The 22281-nt window shown below is 43.9% G+C and overlaps 1 long non-coding RNA gene across 1 annotated transcript; it reads left to right on the top strand.

Annotated features, from left to right (window-relative positions):
* Positions 1-1087: 1087 nt before the first annotated feature.
* On the top strand, positions 1088-21768 carry LOC121149366. The gene is made up of 4 exons (XR_005882643.1): positions 1088-1116; positions 6544-6547; positions 7532-7536; positions 21701-21768. It is a non-coding gene; the product is annotated as an uncharacterized LOC121149366 (long non-coding RNA).
* The last annotated feature ends 513 nt before the right edge of the window (positions 21769-22281 follow it).

Here is a 22281-nt window from a genome sequence, read left to right as displayed (position 1 = left end):
ACCTCATGATCCTGTGTGCATTTGAGTTCCTGGGCACAGAAAAGCCCAGGGATTATGTCGCTGGTGCCCTTAAGCCACACATCCATTCTCTGTGTATACAGTAAAATCACATACGCTGCACTTCTCTTTGCAAGAAGCAAGGTAAGCCCATTTTAATTGAGAAAAGCACTGATGTCATAGAATCACCAGTGTATTGTGGGGGAGATTTGATGAATTCTGATTATTTACAAACACCTGCTATTGATCTAATCTGGGTGGGCTTGAGGATTCCAAAGCTCTAATTGTAAGAAGGTGTGGCTGAGGATATGCGATTACTATACAGAGGACCTGAGTTGTGCTGAGTCACGCAATGACAGAGAGGGGAAGAGTGAGGGTGACAGGAGACAGGGTGAGATTCATGCAGGGCAGAAGGTCGAAGTAATGCACTTCAGGACCATCAGCCTCACAGGCTTACCCTAACTACATCCAAGTATTATCTCAACTGAGCTGAGAAAACTCTGATGAGTACATCATTCAAGAGAATTAAATACTCATGTTACCACCAGTCATTTCTATGTGAAGAAACCCTAATGTCTTCTTTTTTATCTTAGATTTTTTTCCTTAATTATTATCATATGATTATCATTTTATGATACAGTTCCATAGACCCTGGGATTTTCCCTACTCCCTCCCTCAATCTCACCCACCACCACTGAGTTCTCCCGTATCATTGCAACAGTATAGTTCCTCATAAACAATCGAAAGTCCATCATTGCAGGCATGGACAATGGCAGAGAGTTCAGCATCCTATTGTCAAGATATAGTTAATATTTTCACTGGAAGTCCATCCTCTATCAAGAAGTAGAGATGCACACTGCACCTTATCCTCACATCTGAACATGTAGGTCTCCACTACACAGTCACTATAAATCCCATCCAAGTGAAAAGCCACAAAGAAGAACCTACAACAGGAAGAAAAACAGAAATTTATGATGCTATGAAGTTAAACAACATGCAACTGGATATGATAGTATCCACTACACAGTTAATATACATCCCCTTAAATGAAAAGCCATAAAACAAAATCAACAACAGGAAGAAAAAATAGAAACTTACAATGCCATGAAGTTAAATAACGTTGTACTGAATGTGTCACTGAAGAAGTGAAAAAGGAAATCAAGAACCTTCTTAAAGAATATGACACTACTGTGTGATCTATGAGTCATTGAAGAATTTAATGAGAAAAAACATGTTTTAAAGAGATGAAACTGAAAACAAAACCATCAAAATCCATGAGATATAGATTCCACATATCTTTGTTGGTGAGATGTATCTTCTGTAGGCAACAAATAGATGGTTTTGCATTTTTAATCCAGTCTACTAATCTATGACATTTGATTGATGAGTTTAATCCATTTACATTCAGGATTAATACAAATAAGTGGTAATTTGGTCCTGTCATTTTAGTAATGGATTGTTCATCGATTAGTCTTCTGTTATTTTACTGGGATGTTCTTCACATTTGCCTTTGGTTTTGGTGGACACTATTCCTTTTCTCTGTCAAGAGAACATCTTCGGGCCCAGCGCGGTGGCGCAAGTGGTTAAGGTCCTTGCCTTGCACGCCTGGGATCCCATATGGGCGCCAGTTCTAATCCCGGCAGCCCCGCTTCCCTTCCAGCTCCCTGCCTGTGGCCCAGGAAAGCAGTTGAGGACGGCCCAAAGCTTTGGGACCCTGCACCCGCGTGGGAGACCCGGAAGAGGCTCCTGGCTTCGGATCGGCATAGTATCGGCCCGTTGCACTCACTTGGGGAGTGAATCATCAGATGGAAGATCTTCCTCTCTGTCTCTCCTCTCTGTATATCCGCCTTTCCAATAAGAAAATAATAAAAATAAATCTTTAAAAAAAGAAAACATCTTCAAGTATCATTTGTAGGGCAGGTTTGGAGGAGGCATAATCTTCTAACTTTTTTTTATTGTGAAAGAATTTTATTTCATTTTCAAAGACAATGGAAAGCTTTGCCAGGTACGTTATTCTGGGCAGACAATTTTTTGCTTTTAGAATCTGGAATATGTTGCTCCATTCTCTTGTGGCCTGTAGAATTTCCTTCATAAATTAATTTTGATAGGGCTCTGGATTGATCAGTGAATTTATTCAAACAAGAGCTAAAAAAATTATCCAATCTGTTCTTGCTTTAAAAAGGTTACTTTAAATCTGAGTTTGGGTTCCTGTGAGAGTACAGAGGTGCATTGCGAACTTAAGAAGAGCAGTATCCACTTTTCAGTGGGACTGAGTCATGTCTCCCTAACAGGAGTTACTGGAAGAGTCTGACTCAAGTCCACTCCACAGACACATTTTTTATCTTGTGTTTCTAAACCATCATTATTATTATTTTTTTGCCAGTATCTTTCACTCCTGTGAAGCACAGCTAATCATCTGAAAGACAATCAAAAATACCTCTTAGCAGCAAAGTCATGTTCACAAAGTGCAGCCGTCACGTGACGTGCCAAAGCTCACACAGGAAGCTGCTCAGGAAGACCTCTTCGCTCTCATGCTTTGCTCGCAAACCTACAAGCTTCATTCTCCAGTTGTAAGGCAAATTGGAAGCAGCGATGGAGAGGAATGACCGAGTGGCTACTAGAGATGCCAGGTAAAACACAGAAATTGAAAGAAAAACTTATATAATGCAGAAATAAGAATTCAAAAAGTGTTGCAGGCTGAACACATGGCACAGGTTGGAAAAGAGCTGATACTGTGTATTCCTCGAATTGGCCCCAGGGGCATGTACCAACTACATCCTGGCATTACCAGTGTCCAGAGTGTGGGCAACAAAGTGCCAGGGAACACGAGATCTAATGGCTGTCTTCAGAAGAGAAGGGGAGAGCACATTTAAGAAAGAATACTTTCCAGAAATGCAAAAACTCCAATTGGTGCTTAAAGAGGTCAAATCTTGACTTAGCAGGTCTCCTGTGCATCCATTGGGATTGTCGAATAGCCAGTGTTTTTCTGTGGGGAAAGTTGCCCAGGGGAGAGAATTCTATAGGATCATGATCTATTCATGCCTATGAGGTATGTGTGTATATGAACATATGCTAGTAAATTATATCAACGTGTGTGTACATAAAGAAACGTATAACATTGTCATACTGTTTAAGGTGAATGCATGTGGGCGTATGGAAGTAGCTATGGAAAATCTCTGCAAGAATTTTTCTTGTGTTTTGTGAAGATTTAAGAATGAGATAACCAAGTCTCACTGGACTCGTAGTTTTGCTGTTGACAGATGACTTCTGCACTTTGTTCTTTCTCTGAAGAAACAATGTTTTCTTCACCCTTTGGATAAAGTTTTTTTATTCTAGGCATGAAATTTAGAAAACAAAGGATAATATTTGACCAAGCCTCTGGTGAAGGGGGGTCTTCGCTAACTCCTCCTTAACCCTATGGCTTCTGTACTTATTGCTTCCCTTTGGTTCATGTCTTTAATGATCTCATTTGACTTTCTCTAAGAGTACACACGTCAGGCTCCAGTTGATCCTGAGTCAGGGCTTGCAACCAATCCCTCTGCATGATATAACCAATCTTCTGGAGTGTGCAAGGCAATTTTCATCCCCAGGCTACCTCCAAATACTTACAGCAAAAGAAGAATTTTTTTAAGCAGCTCTATACCCATAGATCAACTCTGAAGAAAATATGGAAGATGAACCATCAGCCATGTTTCTCCCCTAAAATTGTGGGTTACGTTTGCTTGAGCGGCAGAAGGTTAAGGTAGATAGATAATTATGAATGTATGTGTGTACAGGGGCAGAAGAAAAATGGGACTTTCTTTGTGACGAAACAAGGAAGCAAGCGTTGGAGGTAAGCCAGCATTTACATATCTTATATGTAAACAATACCTTATCATTGCTGAGTTCCTAGTTGGGTAGGTCCCAGTGCTCTCCCTGGGGGAGGCTTAGGGGAATTCCATCTACCCTTCACCAAAAGAACTATTTTGAAGTTTCAGGGTGTATTCCACACATAGAAATCCCCACACCAGAATATTCCAGAAAAATGTGAGGGGAGATTTCCACACAACATCCCTAAAAACTCAAGCTTGAGCATGCAGACTGGACTCTTAATTCTTTAAAATTTATCCATTTTACTTGGAAGTCAGAATTACAGAGAGGAGAAAGAGAGAGATCTGACATGTGTTGGTTGACTCTCCAAATGGCTGCCATGACCAGAATTGGACCAGTTTGAACCTGGGAGCCAAGAGCTTCTTCAAGGTCTTCCCGTGTGGTCATGAGGGTGCAATGCTGTGAGCCCTCCTCTGCTGCCTTCCCAGGCCATCAGCAGGGAGCTGAATCAGAAACAGAGTAGCTTGGTGTGTGGATCTCAAGTCTGGGCTGGTGGCTTGAGTGCTTTCCTTTCCTGGTTGCGTGACTGCAGTCAGGGGATTTCAGGCTGGGTCAGGCTTGAGGCTTGGGATTCCAGCTTTGTCCACTGGTGCCATGTGGTGGGCGGATCTTGAGCTAGTCCTGACTTGAGGCTCAGGAAATTTCTCCATCCATGGCCACAATGCTGTGGGCAGATCCCAAATGGATCCAGGCTTCACACTCAAGATTTTGGCTCAACCTACCAGTGCTATGCTATGGGTGGATCTCAAGTAAATCTAGCTTGTGGCTTGAGTGCTTTACGCACCCGGCTGTGTGGCTGCAGCCAGGGCAACTTGGGCTGGGTGATCCAGGCACTAATGGTGCTGGAAAAACCCTCAGACTACCTAATAGTGTGCTCTGCAGACTTGGAGACTGGATAACGGCCCAGGGAGGGGGCAGGAAGAAACCTGAGGGTTCATGTCCAGGTGAGGAATAACTTCTGAGGGACTTTCATGGACAAGGCCACACTTGATCCATCCATCATAAAATATCCTATGAAAAATGTACCTAGTGCTTTAAATTCTTTTTTTAATTTCAATATTTACATAGTGGAGAGGGATACACATCTATATGGGCTGCTGATAGGGAGAGGAGGGTCAGGATATGGAGGAAGGTGGGTGAGACAAATGTTTCCAATTTTTCTTTTTTTCCTATATCTGCAAGGGTGGGAAAGGGGAGAGGCTGCTCCTTGCTGTCAAACTACATCAGCAAGGGGGGAATGGGGGATGGTCATTTGGTGATACCTTAGGGGCCATGGTGTGAGGAAGAATGTTCCAAGGGAGTTACTTGAGTGATTTTGATATTTCTAAGATGTCAGTTTCATTGCACCAGGGTTAAGAAAATCTTTCCAAGGTCTATTGGTTGACAAAGTCCATCTTAGTGTATCCACAGATATGCAAAGCTTGACCAGGAGGATTGTCCAACCTGTCCTGCTAGCCGTCTTTTGTCATGGCACTCTGCTGGCCTAGATAAACCAGCTGTCGTGTCCTCCATGTGCATCTGTTTATGCTTTCCACTGCACAGGCATCAGCAACTAAGGAGGCCCAGTCTTAATATGTGCACTTCAAGGTTGGATCACATATCTCGTAATTTTCCTTGTGCTGGAGTTTGAGTCTAGTGATCCAGTTGGAGAATCCCTCAAGAAACCTTGCCTGAGATGACTTCAGACTTGACTCTTGTGGATGCCAGCTAATACAGGGTCAGGTTCAGTCTGTTACCTGCACCAGCCAACGCACAGACTGGTGGATGAAGCTGCCTGTTCAGTTCTGCTCCCAGCCCTGTCTCTCACACAAACCGATGGTTGCTGTGGCCTAGCCCAACCCAGTCTGCCACAGACTCGGCCCCCTTACACACTCCAGCAGAAACTGCAGCCTAGTTGGGGCAACCCCTGAAAACTCCCACCAGCCACAGTTTTCGCATATGCTAGCAACACCAGGCCTATTATGCATCCCATCTGACTCATGTACATCCATAAGTGCTGCAGTTTAGTGAACCTGACCTGTCCCCAGACCTGGCTCAAAGGTACACCAGGTGGATGCTGTCATCCAGCCTTGCCCATCGCCTTTCCTGGTTTTCTTGCTTACCAGCAGGAGTTGCAGCTTAGCAAAGGAGTGCCCATAATTCCCCTACCAGGCCCACCCCAGGCTTGCCAGGAGGTATTGTGGTCCAGCCTGACATGACTTGCATCCAGTTCTGGCATTTGTCACCAAATGCTATGGCAGAGCCTGGCTGGCCTGCACTTATTCTGGCTTTTTCATGCGCTAGCATGTGAGATGGACCTCCCGCAGACCCAGCCCACATGCAGGCTGACAGGTGCTACAGCCCTACCCAGCGCAGTCTGCTCCTAGTCCCAGCTCTCATGCTCACCAGTGGAAGCAGCAGCCTAACAGGGGGTCCCTGAAGCTCCCCTATTATCTGTGCTTTGAACAGTCATTGATAATTGATTAAAATAACCCATTGTTTCACTGGGCTTTCCAAAACAATAATGTTCTAATTCCATAATTTTGTGTGACTTCATTGGCCATAGCTCCATAAGAACTTGCCCTTTTTAACTAGGTGTAAGAGTTAAAAAAAAAAAAAAAAAAAAAGACCATTGAATGCAAGAAAGAGAAGTGAGCCATCAAGTCCCAGCTTTCACCACCATGTTATCTTGGAAAGATGTGTGCCTTCCTACATGTGTGATCTGTCAGGTTGAACCGACAGAGAACAAGGTTCTGGTTCATGGAATGCCTCATCCTTAGGTCCCAAGAGATTCAATCAGATCAAAGTAGCACTCCTGCTGGAAGATGGAGTGAAAAAACAGAGCCAAGAACTGAGTAGGGAAGAAGGGGCAAATTTCAGCAAGTTTTCAGGTCCCAACCTAGGAAGCCAAAACAGGCACAAAGCTGGAGTTTGATGAAGAAACAAAACAGACCCTGGAGTATGGACCAGACAGACACACTGGGTGAAGGTAAAGGAGGGAAGGGGAAGAACTGCACTAGGGATGAGCAAGTTGAACCTCTTAACTCTAGGAAAAGTACCTAAAACGTAGCTGAGTTCTTTGAGGAAAACGGAACTGAGGAGTGAAAGCAGAGCTTAGCCATGGAATGATTGTCTGAAGGTGCTTGCAAGGACCTGGGCTTCAGTGAATGAATGGTTGTTGCCCCACCTGGGCCTGGAAATGATAACGTCTCAACTGTTTTATCACCAGCCTGTTCCAAATGAAACTGAATTAGAAACTCCTCTTGTTTTTAGGACTGAACAGACATTGAATGCAGAGAGCATGCCCAGATGCACATGGAGGACATGACAGCCTGCACATCTAGGCCAATATGGCATGTCAACTGCCTCAACAGAGGATGGAAAACAGAACAGGTGAAGTAATTCTGGCCAAGCTTTGCAGCATGTTCCTGGGTCTGTAGATGTACTAAGGTAAACTTTATCAACCAATAGACATTGGAAAGATTTTCTCAACCCTGAAGCAATGAAGGCAACAACTTCTCGTAACAATCAAAACCACTCAAGTAACACCCTCGGATGCTCCCCCCCATTGGGGTCCCCCCCATTGGGGTCATCACAGGACTGTCCCCTATCCCTGGGTGTGATATAATTTGAGAGCAAGGAGCAGCCTCTCCCTCTCTTCCCTTGCTACACAGAAGAAAATAAGAAAATGTTGTCCCACCCACCTTCCTCCATACCTGACCCTCCTTACCCTAGTCAGAGGCCCACATGCATGTGCATTCTTCTCAGTTATGTAGATAATATTAAATAACTTTTTTTTTTCAAATGGCCTGCTTTCAAAAGGGACAGAGCCAGAGGAAAGAGGCCAGTGCTGAGCTAAATGGCCAATACATCCACCATCAGTTCAAACTAGTTCCCATCCAGTGATTCCTCCATTCTTTGTGTCTATGTATTCCTGTACTCTCATTCCAATCACATCAATTCCTTAGAAATAAAAGTTTGAGTATTCCTCATTCTAGCCAGGCCAGAGCAACTAAGTGCTGGCAAAGCAAAGACTTGCCAGCACTTCTGCCCAGCCCCACAGCCTCTGCTCTCCACAAGGGCTCCAGGTCCATACTCGCTGTGATAAGCAGGAGTTGACTGCTAGGAATCAATCTACCCCAACCGATTAAACTAAAATTTCTCTTCTTCCTGCTGTATTATAAGGGGACAAAGAATTATTTTTAGACTTAAAAAATAGCAGTTTCCAGGCGCTTGCCATCCAATTTGTAACAGATTTCCAGAGATTAACACTTGCTAGGTTTTTGGCCACATTTAATCACAAAAGCAATTCTGCATTCCATCAGTATGCTCAGCTCCAAGGATAAAAATAGCAGGGCGGTCTGGTTTGGGTGAGTTTCAGCCATGGGACTCTGCTTCCCCTGTGCTGCTTTCACGCTGTGATGAAGTCACTGTCCACCTTCAGGGGGGTGACCTACAAGGGAGGGATGCTATGTGCTGTCAGGCTCTTACTATGCTAGAAAAGAGATCTTTTCTAAGAGCAAAAGCACCAAGTAATTGCATCTAATTATCTGGCCAGATTTGCCACTGAAAAAAAGTGTATGCTTTTTTTTTTTTTTAATGACTTTTGATAAGAAATATCTTCAGTGAGTGAACACTACTGGATGACAGCCTGACACAGACTGGTCATTAACCCCCACCTTCCCAACCAGGGAAAGACTCCCCAGTGTGAAGTGTAAAGAGAAAACTGCACGTATCCGCACCCATTTGGATCTGTGGTTTTCCTGTGTAAATGCACCTGTTCAGACTTGTCCACAGGAAACTGTGGTGATCACAGGACAGAAATGCCACTGCAATGAATTTATGAGTTGCCCAGTGAAGGTTTGTTTCTGCAGCCACTTGGGGAGTGAATCAGTAGATGGAAGATCTTCCCCTCTATCTCTCCTCCTCTCTGTATATCTGACTTTTTGATAAAAATAAAATAAATCTTTAAAAACGTTACTTATCTTCCTGTTTCCACCATTAAGTTTATTTCACAATTTTAAAAAAATTACTTCTAGAATGAGAAATTGGGTAGTCTTTTAATTCCCTTTCTATGGAGAGCACTGTATCAAGAAACAAATGTTACCATGAAAGTGGCCTTTGACCTCCATCTTCTCTCCACCCAAAGAACTCTGCCACTGTTCTTGCCGTTCCCCACCTGCCAACTCCTAGCTAATTTGTATTAAATTCTCATAGGGCATAGTTTATAAACGCTAACCCTACTTATCACCCACCTAACAAATGAGTAAAGGGAGGCTCAGAGACTCCAGTGACTGGGGTCAGATAAGTTTGCCAAGAGCTAGAAGATACTAAGCTCTTACCATGGTAGCTCCAATCTCAGCACTAAGGTGCATTTCAAGGAACCCTATCCAAGAAGGAATTTTATCTCCTTAAATCTGTTTAGGGAAAACCTTAGATATTCCTCCCTCAGTTTCCCCACTGTGTGGCACATCAGATTCCTAGGAGCTTGTCAGTTACGCATGACCTCACTGCAAAAACACCTCCACCTGCCTAGGTCATGAAGCCACCATGGTCTCTCCTCTCACTCTTGTCCAGCTCTGCATGATGTATGATCTAGGCAGAGGTGCAAACCTCACTCTGATATTAATGATGTAAGGCATTAGCAATGGGGCAAACTGGTGTGGAAGAAATGGAAACTCCCTTATTTTCCATCTCCCCCGTCATTCCGAGTGACTAGTTCTGATCCAACATCTGAAACACCAGAAGAACTTGTGCTTCTCCCTCCAGTCCTGTTCTCTTGACTGTGGCCGAGCACTCTATGCATTGTAAGAGGAAATTTCGAGACTGCTTCTAATTATTTCAGGAATGAGTAATAGTGTGTTCACTAAAAAACAAACAAAAAAGCTTAGAAGTCCTCTTTTAATAGTGAACCAAATATTCCAAGTAGGAGCAAAGAACAGGAAACAGGTGATTTCACACATTTTTCTCCTGCTTATATTCCACCTTGCAAATTTGACAACTCCACGTAATACATTATCCTAAAGGAATCCTAAGCTAGAAAAATAGACAATTGGTAAAAACAAAAGAAGTCTGAATGAGGTATGGACTTCGGCTAACAAGATTATCAACATTGGCTCATTAACTGTGATGAACGTACCCCAGTAATCAAGTAAGATATTAAAAGGAGACTGAATGTGGGGTACAAAGGAACTCCCTGTACTTAATAATTTTCCTATAAACCTAAAACTATTCTAAAATTACAATGTTATTTTTAAAAAATCTTCTTGCACCAGATTGGAATTTGGAACCAGTAACAAGTCAACATGTGGCTGTTCTCAGAGCCCTGTCCCGGAGGGGTGACATGCACACCCCATCCCAGAGACACATGTCCTTATCTGAACTCCCCAAAGCTGAAGCTTGCCTGTACCGCGTGCCTGGATGAGGCTGAGGGTCTTGGGGCTCAATGCTTTCTGGGCACAAGGTCTGGAAACATTGGGAAGACTCCTATCTAGATTTCCTTGATGTGAATCTCCTTGAAGCATCTCTGAAAAAGGCCTGCAGCTGCCTCACTATCTCCCAATCATCTCTTCTCTGTTGTCACATGTCACTTTGTCATCATGGAAACCCCCATTGCTCATGTTGGAGTGGGGACTCCCTTGGTTGGTTCCCTGGAGGAATGGTCCCACCTCTCAGATCCCACACTTACTGATTCCATTCACCTCACAGCCAATGACACATCAGACATGGTGATCATTTGTAGTAGCATGTCTTCCTGGGGTGGCAATGTCAAAGATGTCATTGGTTCTGACAAATTCAGTGAGAGTGGATAGAAAGCTTATGCCATGGCAGGCCCTAGATAGGCTGCTCATTGAAGTCATAGCTTATAGGAGCAAAAGTTTAAGCCAAAGATGGCAAATGCTGAGTGATAGCAGCTGTCACAGTCTGGTCTGGACCATGCTCTGCTGTTTACTGGACACGGGACTTTATAAGCAGTTGGCCTCATCAAAGAGCAGCATTGCATTTTGGGGCACCACATGGGTTCATTCCTGCCCCTCCTGCTTCATGCCCGTGGCTCCGAGGGACTCTTGAACTTTTAATCTTATCTTCTCTTCCCAGCCTTTTGCTCTGGTGGTAGGACTGGTCTCACCTCTTCTTTTTTGGCAATGCCCTCAAACATGGTGTGCCCTCTTTTTCTGGTTCCTTCTATTTACACTTTGCCCCCAACAGACCCCAGCCCTGGGTGGCCTCACTTGCTGAAAGAACTTCTCCTAAGGGCAGGAATAAGACTCCTGGAGTTTGAAGTCTGGAGTGCTCTCCCTTTTCTATGCCCCAAAGAATTTCCACTTGGGCTTTCACAGGGATCCCTAAGCTATTGAGCTGCTTCTCTTGACATCTGGGCTGGTGGCTGTGAAAGGCTTTGGAGAGAAAAGATCTCCAGCAATGAAGGTGTAAGGACCCAGCTTACCAGGGTGCTCTGCTCAAGCCCACAGGGAAAATCCAACAGAGCCTGCACGTGAAGATGTGCAAGTAGATAATGTTGTGCCCAGAAGGCTTTCTTCTGCTCTTCCTGTTAATGTAGATATGAAATGCCACATAAATACACTTGAAAATAATCCGAAAAAGAATTAAATCAGCTTTAGGAAGCCGCATTACACACACACACAGAATCAGAAAGCAACAGAATGCATTGTTGGCTCCAAAAAGAAACCAGTCCAGCTTGTCCCCAGTGATTTTTGCTGCAGACGTTACTGATTTGTGATTGTAATGGGCTTTCCAAAATCGGCTGTGGTGCTCATTATTCTTGCATCATGGTTTAGTTCTTGGATTTCTTTTGCAAACAAGGGAGTCAGGGGACCTTGCATGCTAATCAGTCCACAGCCCTGGTGTCGCGACAGCAGGCATCTCACCTCCCATGTGGCAATGGTGGCAAAAATACAGTGCCGTTGCCCGACAGAAGTTTCTCTTGGTCACCACATAAACACGAAAAACATGCCGTGCCTATATTTAGATACATTCTGCAGCTGAAGATTGTGTTTGCTGCTCTGCTGTGCAGAGCTGGGTCTGCAGGAGCAGATTCCAGGGTGCCACCCCCTTTTAGTTATTAATTCAGTCTTTTTCATTGATTAATTGTAACTACATCCTTCACTCAGGACTGTGACTATTGTTCTAAGAAATCCAAGGGCACTTCATAAGTTCCTGGAGAGTGGAAGCAAAAAATAAATATATGGGATGAGCATTGTGGCACAGCAGGTAAGAACTGCTGCCTGTGGTGCCAGCATTCTTTGTGGAAGTCTGAATCCTGGCTGTTGCACTCCCGTTTTGGCTCCCTACTACTATACCTGAGGAAAGCAGAGCCAGGTGGCCCAAATGCTTGGGTCCCCAGAAGCCGTATCAGAGACCTAGCTGAAGTTCCTGGAGTCAGCCTGGCTCAGTCCTGGCTGTGTCAGGCCACTTGGCGGGTGAAACAACAGAAAGAAAGATTCTTTTTCTCTCTTTCTTTCCTACTTTCCGTGAAACTCTTACAGTCAAGTAAATAATTTTTTTAAGAAGTTTATTTTAGTGTAAAATAACTTGAAATCAATGTAGTCTTCAAAAAGTTTATGGAAAACATGCCTTATGAGAAAACTGTATAAGCATTTCAAAATGTTAAAGTTAGTATTGAAATAAGTATCTTTTAATTCTACTTTGTCATGAACATTTTCAAGTATCTACATAACTCACAATTTTCAGTATGTTGGGTCCCCTCCCCCATCTTCTCAGATTGATCAATGGCTACCTCTGTCCCTTGCATCACATTTGCACTACCCCCTTTGTATCCAGCCAGTCCTGGTGGGAGAGATTACTGATGTGCATTGAAGTTAGGCCAACATCCAACATCTAAAGGAAGCACCTGCAGCATGCAGGAGGCTCTTGGCAAAGCTGCTTGGACCATCCCTAACAGGAGGGGGCCTGTGTACTGAACAGAACCTGGAGAAATGAGCTATGAGGGACATTGAAGAGTTCAGGTCCCTTCCCAGCTCTCTGCAGCCACTGATGTTATTCTTCCCTCCTCTAATTTCCTGTCTCCCCCTTGCTTGCTCTACCCTCCTAAGCCCTGAATTCCCATTGTCCTTATTCAGCAAGCTGTTTATGTTTTTGTCTATCATTCTTAAACATGGCCCTCAATCAGTCCATGCAATTTAAGTTGTAACTTATCCATCAGCTGCAGAGAAGGGATTAAAAAAAAACAGCAGGGAAGAGCAAGGATGCTCCTCCACTGCGGGGCTGTGACCCAAACAGCCAGGGAGACCTGGACTCAGAGCCCTGTGCTGCGATTGAGTAGCTCATGAGGCTGGCAAGGTTCTGTATATCTCTAAGTCCTGGCTACCTCATTTGCACTATGAACCCCAAAAAAGCCTAAGCTTCAGAGTTGCCATAGGACTGTTAATACTTCACATAGAGTTTTACTATAGAGGCAGGGACTCCAAAATGTTCACAGGAAATGTGTATTAAGAAAAAGCTATGCTTGGGTTTCCAAAAGTTTTTATCAAAAATTATTTTTTTAAGATTTTTTTTTATTGTAAAGGCAGATTTAAAGTGAGAAGCAGCTGCTGATTCACTCCCCAAATGGCCACAATGGCCTGAGCTGAGCTCATCCAAAGCCAAGAGCCACCTCTGAGTCTCTCATGTAGGCGCAGGGTCCCAAGATTGTAAGCCATCCTCCACTGCTTTCCTAGGTCATGAGCTGAGTGGGACTGGAGCCACTGGGACATGAACTACTGCCAGTGTGGAATCCCAGCGCTTGCAGGCTGAGGATTAGCCAATTCAGCCTGAAATCATGCTGAACCCTAAAAAATTAATTTTTAAAATTTTATTTTCCATGCTTTCTTCTTCTTTTTTTTTTTAAAAACATTATAATGTTTTCCTGTACTTTTAAAAACCCTTTGTAAGCATCATTCTAAAAACTAGTATAGTGCACCAAAAGGATGAGCTGTACTTTGTGTGTTCAACTCCTTTCCCACTGCTGGATCTTCTAAGTCCTCTCCCTGTTCCTGTCACTCTTTCTCTCGCCTCCTCCTTTTTCTAATAAAGGTGCTATGGCGAACTGCTTTGAGCACACAACCTTATTGGCCTTTAGGTACATTCCCACAGACTTTGCTCCTAGAAGTGGAGTTAATGATGCCAAGGGACCTGTGCCTTTTAAGTATCTTGATCTAGAGTACGAATCTACTGTCCAGAATACCTCCCCATTGCATGTATGTCCCATTTTGTGATACCTTGGAATCAGAGGGGATCCCACAGGTTGGCTACCCAAGAGTCACAAATTCTGCTCTACTGTATGACACAGCCTTGGTTTTTCTTTTTCTTTTCTTTTCTTTTCTTTTTTTTTTTTCTTCTCAGACCTGCGTGCTTCTACTGAGCAGAAATCCTGATTAGCTCAGGCTGAGCTCAGAAATCTTGCTTTCCAACTTCCCAAGTCAGAGGCTGCTTCATAAGAGACAGGGTGACCCTTTCTGGCTAACAAGATTCAATGGGAGCTTCACTAAGTTATTTCTTATCACAAAGAAACAAGAAAGGACCTGTCTCTCCTCTTTCCCTGGATGCCATCCCATCTGCGTGTCGCTCATGGGGGACACCAGAACCAGAGGAGCATGGGAGTTTGCCAATTGCATCTACCTGGGAGCTGCCCTTGCCAAGGATGTCTTTGTAACTGCGGTCACAGATAATACACACTGTTTAAGAAGCTTGATCCTGGTGCTGTTATTGCATCTGAAAACATTCTGACTGGAACTTCTGCATTAAAGTTAGAAAAAAACTTTTCTAGAAGGAATCCATACACATATGAAAGCATCTTAATTTTGTCTTATTTGGTGCTGTTTAATGGCTTCTGAGAGCGCATATTTATTCTGTTTGTTATGCAGTCGTTTGTTAAGAATTGACGTTATCTTTTCCTAAACTCTAGGAAAGCTTTTCTCAGTCCCCAGAAGATGATCACGGCAGCTGGATGGAGCAAGGGGCGTGGGCTTGAAGGTGCAGTCAAGGTCCTGTTGGAACTCAGCCTGAGATGTCCGAGGACTTCTGTTGCTTGTCTTCAAGCAAATCCCTCTACCAAGCATCCTCAGCTCCCTGAAATGGGCTTCTATCCAAAATACGGTAATAGAGGAAGTCAACCTTTCAGGACTGCTTCTAGCAAGCTAAGCCTTGGATATGCTGTCTCTTACTAGGAGTCAGGAAGTCTGGTGGGTGAAAGAGAAGTCGGATGTGTGAAAGCCATGGAAAGGTTGAGTGAGAACAAATACTCACCCGGGACCTGCTGCAGGGGACACACATGAGGATAGCATTTCTCTGATTGATCTTGTTTTATTCCTGGTTTCAGATCACTGTTATCCCCCCACCACTGACCCCATTAAGCTTACTCATGCTTCGGTGGTAGCATAAAAATGTTTGCATTAGATTTTTCACATCGAGAACTGCTTTTCAATTATTCTGGTTTTGAAATACATTCCGAACACTTGCATTGGAGCACAGCCTCTGATTCATCGCCCAGAAAAGAAAACATGTGAAAATGATTCACCTCTTTTTATTAGCACATGACAGGGCCCTGAGTCATCAGTGTTAAACTAAGGTATCATGATCAGATCGTTAGAAATTTAAGCAGCCTGCGCTAAATAGGAGGTTTTCAACATTATGAATAGTTGGTGAATTCAGGCTTGATTGTGATATACCCTGCTGAGCTCTTGCCAATAAGTAGATAAATAATACATGGATAGGATTGTTTTATTAAAGGCTTACTGATTTTATGGTGAAAGCTCTAACAGCTTCATCAAAGTCTTGTTCCAAACCATCATAAATTAGCAGATCAATAGTTAATGGTCCTGCTAGTCAAGTTTAAAGCCAAATAACTCAGATCCAAAGACAACTGTATTTTGGTCATTTGTAACCCAAAGACACTTTGGTAGACAAATGCACAACGCTTGTTTGGCCAATTAACATATTCAAGGTCTTCCACCCGAACCTGCTTTCGTTAAGCCCACAAAGACCAGCTGCACAGGGGTGTCTCACGGGTCTCTCTTCCTTGTGTTGAAAGCTTCAGTTGCCTCAGTTCCTCTGTTAGTGGCAACTCCTATGGTGAAATCTGATGGTCAGATTTCTGGCTCAAACAGAAGGTGGACTCCATCATAACGTTGGGAGAAAAGAGCATGAGGATGCATATGGGAGAAGAAAGGCTGTGGTGTTTTGTGATGTGCACCTGCCAAGGGGCCTGTGTGTGGGTGCTGGTCCGGGCCATTTATGTTACCTTAAGTTACCTGTCAATTGCCCCCACTACATGGTGATTTTTAAAAATCACTGTAGTTTTAATGCAAACTCTGTGGGAAGAAGAGAGTTGAGGATTATAAAAATAGATCGTTGGTGTTTCTGGCTGCCTAATCTTTTATGGAAAATTATAAAATAAACAAAATCCAAAAATAGTATTGTCTCCTCTCGCAAAGAGATCTTCCATTCAGCTGTGAATAATAAATTCTCCATTTTCTTAATTAGGCTTCTGTAGGAAGGATCCAGAAGCAGAAAGCAAGGGCCACTTGCAGGATGAGGTCAGCATCCACGGAGGGTGTTGATGTGCACTGGGGCAGGGGATAGCTCCTTCCTGGGGTGAATGATGCTTGCTTCTTAGAATGCATTCCCCAAACATGTGGTCCTATGCTTTTCTTTTCTTTCCTTAGTCACACTCTGAATGGTCAGTACCACTGCTGCTGCCCATGTACTTACCAAACCAGTCCATTATGTCAGACAGATTGCCAGCTCCCTGGTAGGGCATGGCCATCAAGGCTTTGACCTCAGGGTCCCAGAATGCAGCATCTTCTTTCTCCTCCAGTCTGCAATGATATGAGTTTTCATTTGGTATTTGAGCCCCAGAGCCAGATTCCTGGGCCCAAGTGCAGAATCAGCACATCCGTATCCACGGGTTCCTGGGCCCGAGTGCAGAACTGGTACCTCCGAATCCACGGGTAGAGTGTGGGAATCTACTTTTCTGACTTGGGCCCTGCTGAGCTCTACATTGCTTTGCAGTGTTATTATGCTTCAAGTTTGTGAATCACACATTTTTACTTTCATTACTTTTCTTTTCCATTAGAAATATTTTTTATATTCTTATTTTAAAAGAGCATTTGTGGGGGAGAGAGAATAAAGAACATTCTGACCCGATTCTAGAAGCACTGGTTTATTGGTAGCATGTGGGCTGTAGTGGGCCATGACTCAGTTTGGGAGGTCTTGGTTTGCTCAGATTAGACGCCCCAGATGCTGGTCACTTTTTTTCTTAATTTTATTTTTGATAATATTTACATAGTTGATTGTGGCGGGAAGGATCCAGAGATAGGAAACAGTGGATGTGATCATTGTTTCCAAATTTTCTATTTCTTCTTCCTGTTTCTGGAGGAAGGAAGGAGATAAGGCGATGAGCCATACCCAGCCTCCCAACTGCCCCAGTACCCAGGGATGGGGAATGGCCACCCAATAGCAGCCCAGGATCCCACTGTGGCACACATTCCAAGAGTTCTGCCCAGGTGGATGTGATATTTCTGAACTGCTCTCCATTTCACCAGACCAAAGATGAGGGAACTTTTTCAATGCCCATTGACTGACAGTCAACCTTACAGTTTCCATTCAACCAGATGTTTGCTGTCATCACTTGGCTGGGGTAGTTGTCCTATTTTTTTCTGTTCTCTACCCTCTGTTATAATAGCAGATGTCCTCTGCATGCCTCAGTGGGCTGCCACATCCTCCATGTGCACAAGGGCCTGCCATCCCCTGCTCTGTCTTTTCCACTGAGGAGGACCACTTCTCACAGGCAAACCCAAGGGCCCAGGCCAGGCAACCCAGGCCCCATCAGATCCCCTGCCCCTGGGGCTCATGGACCTGGCACCCACCACACCCAGACTGGCATGGCTCACCTTACCTCAGTATCCACCAGCAGGTACTCCAGCCTGACTCAACCCAGCCTGCTCTCAGTTCCAGTTCTTCCTGGTGGGTGATGCAGCCTAGCTCAACCCATCCAGTACAGCCCGTACCCAGTCCCAGCCCTAATGTGGACTGGCTGGAGTTGCACTCCTACCTGGCCCCTTCTGCACCCTGTCTTGGTCCTCAGATCTGCCAGTGGGTGTTATCAACTGGCCAGCCCAGACTAGCTCCAGACCTGACTCACATGTATGCTGGTGGGTACAATAACCTGGCCTGATGTGGGCTTCCCCTTGTCTTAGTTCTTGCACTCACCTGCAGAAACTGCTCTATCAGGTCTCCTTCCAGTGGCAGATCTCACACACACTGGCAGGTCCTTGGCCTGGGTTAACTTAGTCCACCTCTTGTCCTGCCAGGTACAGTGTCATTGCCCAGACGGCCTACACCCATTCCAGTTGTTACTCTTGGGAGTTACAGCTCAGCCATACCTTGTCCATGCTCTTATGTGGTTCCATGCTGGTCATTTCTACAATAACTGTCAGTAGTAGGTTACATGGAAGTCTTCTTCATTCTCTCCTTTTAAGTCATGGGTAGTGGAGAAAATAATGTCAAGACAAAGCAAGAACCCAGTGCAATGGCCAAATGCTAAATCCTTGCTTTGCACACTCCGAGATCCGATCCCATATGGCTGATGGTTCAAGTCCCGACTGCTCCACTTCCCATCCAGCTCCCTGCTTGTGGCCTGGGAAAGCAACAGAGGGTGGTCCAAAACCTTGGGACCCTGCAACTGCATGGGAGATGTGGAAGAAGCTCCTGATTTCATATTGGCTTATTGCCTGCATATTCATTTAGTCTCTGATTTAGATACAACTGGAAATTTCCCTTTAACATTAATAACAATTTATTTTGCCTAGTCTAGATGTATCCTTTCACTTGAAAGATAATGAGCTTAATATATAGCAAATTCTTAATGATTCACTCTGTGGGCTTACTAAGGTGAATTCTTTATCCCAAGGTCATTGTCTTCAGGGTCCAGAATTCTGTCACATTGCTACTTCCCAGATAGTGTAAGCTGAAAGACATACCTGCCACCTAAGTATGGATTCCAGACCTCTTATAATTTCAGTTCAAATATGTGGTTTTCACTTAAGGGCTGTTGATTATAATCATTGTTTACGTGTGTTGAATGGAAGTTCTGATTTTTTCACACGTTGTTCTGTTTTTATTGTTCTCCCTGTTTTAGGGAGATAACAAGTTATGATGGCTAGAGGGCAGCTCCTAAGTCAGGGAGTTACGTAAGTTACACAAAAGAGTTTTGTTTTCCTGAAAGCATTTTTGCAAACCTCAGCCAGCATGAAAGAGGCAGCCATAGAAAAGAGCCAAAGCTAGTTTCAAACACTGCAGTGTTTGGCACTGTGGTGAAGATACCCACGTCCTATACCTAACTTCAGGCCTCATCTCCACCTCTGATTCCAGTTCCCTGCTAACGTGCACCCTGGGAGGCAGCAGGTGACAGCTCAATTGGTTCAGTCTGTGACACCCATATTGGGGCCTAGCTTCAGTGGAGTCTAGCCTTGGCTGTTTGCTGACATTTGATGAATGAATTGGCAGATGCTCTTCCCTTTTCTGTCTCAAAGGAAGATCTTCCCTGTATTATCAACTAGGAAGACAGCTGCTCAGCCAAAACTTTCCATTTTGGCTCCAGCTCTATTTCTGAACGACCTGACAGCTACCAAAGTTCCAGACTCGAAACACTTCAACATTCTCTTCTTCATTTTCCCACCCTCACTCCCAGATTCAGATTCAGGCGAGTGAGCAGGCTTGCAGGCTTAACCTCCTGGCAGCAGGGCTTTCTCGCCACAGTCCCAGGATCAAGGTTTCCCAGGTAACCCTGTGGCTTCCAGCACGATTTTACCATGTCTTCTCTTTGATCTTCTCCCAATGTATATTATCAGCCCTATGCCAAATTCTGATTTTTGGGGGGCACACTGTGAACAGTAGATTTGTGTGCTTGTGGAAATGTTCAAGTGTTAAAAAAAAATTCTTGTCAGTCGAGACTGAACACCTTCAGGGATAAGCTGATCTGTAATGGCCAGAGCGGCCATGTGCATCCACATTCAGATCTGAACACCACTGAATGCAAAAGGAAGGGCTAGCTGGGCGGGACTCTCAGGTTACAGATGGCAAGCAGAATAACCCTGCAGAAGAGAGGCAGACAAGAGTGTTCTGGAATCATGTCCTCCGAGTGTCCTTTGAGGAAGAGAAGGCAGAGAAGAGTGGATGAAAAAAACTGAGAAGAGGAAGAAGGAGACAGGAGGAAACGTGAAGGAAATGAGAGAAGGATGTACTCATTTCAACCTGATGTCTGATGAAGTCCTAGTCTCTAAAATTCACCTGCTGGGCCCTCTCCAAGAGTGAATGAAAGAATCTAAGGTAAGATCCCCTGCTAAGTCCTTCTGCCACAATGTTGCATTTATTCCCAGCATCCCTTATGGTTTGTGGCTACTTTCAACAAACAGGCTGTGGAAACAGAGTACTACGCTTGCGGCTGCATGTATACACAGCTTTCTGTCCTGTTAACTCTCTTGGGTTGAGTCAGACTCTTGCCTCTGGTACAAAGCAAATGACACAAAGGAAGCTAATTCCTATCTTTCTTCATTTTTAAAGACATGTCCTTGTGGGAACAGAAAAACCTGCAGCATTTGTAATGGATGTAGGAGAAGTGAAGAGTAACAGCCAAGAAGCTTGACCAATCAATGTTTCAACCCAGGCCAAAGTGTTCACATTCCTTCTACCAATCAGAAAAGCAGAGGAGGCTAGGCGGGAGGAGAGAACTGAGACAGTGATGAGTCCTGCTCACAGATCCCTTGCCAGGGTGTTGCAGGGAAGAGGGGCTGAGTATGGAGAAAGTATTCTGCATCAGACCCTCTCGATGTGTTTGAGAATTACAGCAGAGGAAGCCTGTGTTGCCTTTCCCCAGTAGAACCTAGTGAGAAGGCAAGAGCCATGAGTAAGGGTGCCGTTAGGCTGCTTTGTCTTGGCAAATGGGCTTGCAAATGCCCCTCAATAGACCTGTGGATAAGGGGTTTGGAAGTGTTGGGGCCATGTGTTGCGTCTTATATTCCAAAGATGTTCCAAGGAAGTGACAAATGGCTGTGGGTGGCCTAACCAAGTTTTCTATGTTTGTAGAATAGCCTGGAAGCATCAAACTGATCTGGTCCAGTGTGCACAGGGAGGTGGTTGGCGTTAGCTGACCCAGGGTAAGACCAAAGTTCTGTGATGACGCCTGATCGGGATGAGTTGGCAGTGACCAGCAGGTGTCCATAGCCGTCTCAGTAACTGCCAGTGAAGAGTGATGCCAGCTCAGGCAAGGCACCCTTCAGATATGCTGAAATAACTGAAATTAGGTTGCTACTGCCTAGAAAAGAGCTAGCCATTATACAAGGCAGTCTTCAAAAAGTGTATAGAAAATACATGTTATTAAAAAGCATGCATGGGTTATCAAAACTTTTTTGATTTTTAAAATTATTTTTATTTTACAATACAATTCCATAGGCTCTGGGATTTCTCTTACCTCATGCAAAAACTCCCACCCCCAACTGATTTCTCCTATATTATTTCTAGAGTATAGTCCTTCATAAACAGTCATAAGTCCATCTTTGTGGACATGGACAATGGCAAAGAGTCCAGCATCCTATTGTTAAGATATATTTAACAATTTCACTGGGAGTCCATCTTTGATCTGGAAATACAGATGTGTACAGTATTGTATCCTCACATCTGGATATGATAGTCTCTATTACACAGTTACTATACATCCCCTTAAATGAAAAACCGCAATACAAAATCAACAACAGGTAGAAAAATGGAAATTTGCAATGCCATAAAGTTAAATAATACACTGCCAAATGATTAATGTGCCACTGAATAACTGAAAAAGAAAATAAAGAAGCTTCTTGAAGAAAATGCTGCTACTGTATGACTTACGAGTCAGTGAAGACTTTACTGTGAGAAAAAAGCTGCTTTGGAGAAATGAAAATAGAAACAAAAATATCAAAATCCATGAGGTATAGTTTCCACATATCTTTGTTGGTGAGATGCGTCTCTGGTAGGTAACAGATTTTTTTTTTTTAAATTCAGGCTACTAATCTATGACGTTTGATTGGTGAATGTAAGCCCTTTACATTCAGGGTTAATATGACTAGGTGGTAATTTGATCCTGTCTTTTTAAAAATGAGTTGCTGAATGTTTGATTTAGTCTGTTGTTTTATTGAGACGCTCTTCACATTTGCCTTTGATTTTTGATGGGTGCTGTTCCTTTTCTCTCAACAGAACATCATTTGTAGGGCAGGTTTGGAAGAAGCATATTCTTTTAACTTTTCCTTGCTGTGGAAGAATTGTATTTCATTCCAAAGACTGCTGGGTACTTTACTCTATACTGACAATTTTGTTTGTTTGTTTTAGAATCTGGAATATGTCACTCCTTTCTCTTCTGGCCTGTAGAGTTTCCTGTGAGAGGTC

The sequence above is a fragment of the Ochotona curzoniae genome, unplaced genomic scaffold, assembly GCF_017591425.1.
Source record: "Ochotona curzoniae isolate NIBS_2020 unplaced genomic scaffold, NIBS_Ocur_1.0 scaffold_4701, whole genome shotgun sequence".
In the NCBI taxonomy this organism is placed as follows: domain Eukaryota; kingdom Metazoa; phylum Chordata; class Mammalia; order Lagomorpha; family Ochotonidae; genus Ochotona; species Ochotona curzoniae.
The sequence above is the reverse complement of the archived record's forward strand: the minus strand, read 5'-3'. Positions and strand labels throughout refer to the sequence as shown.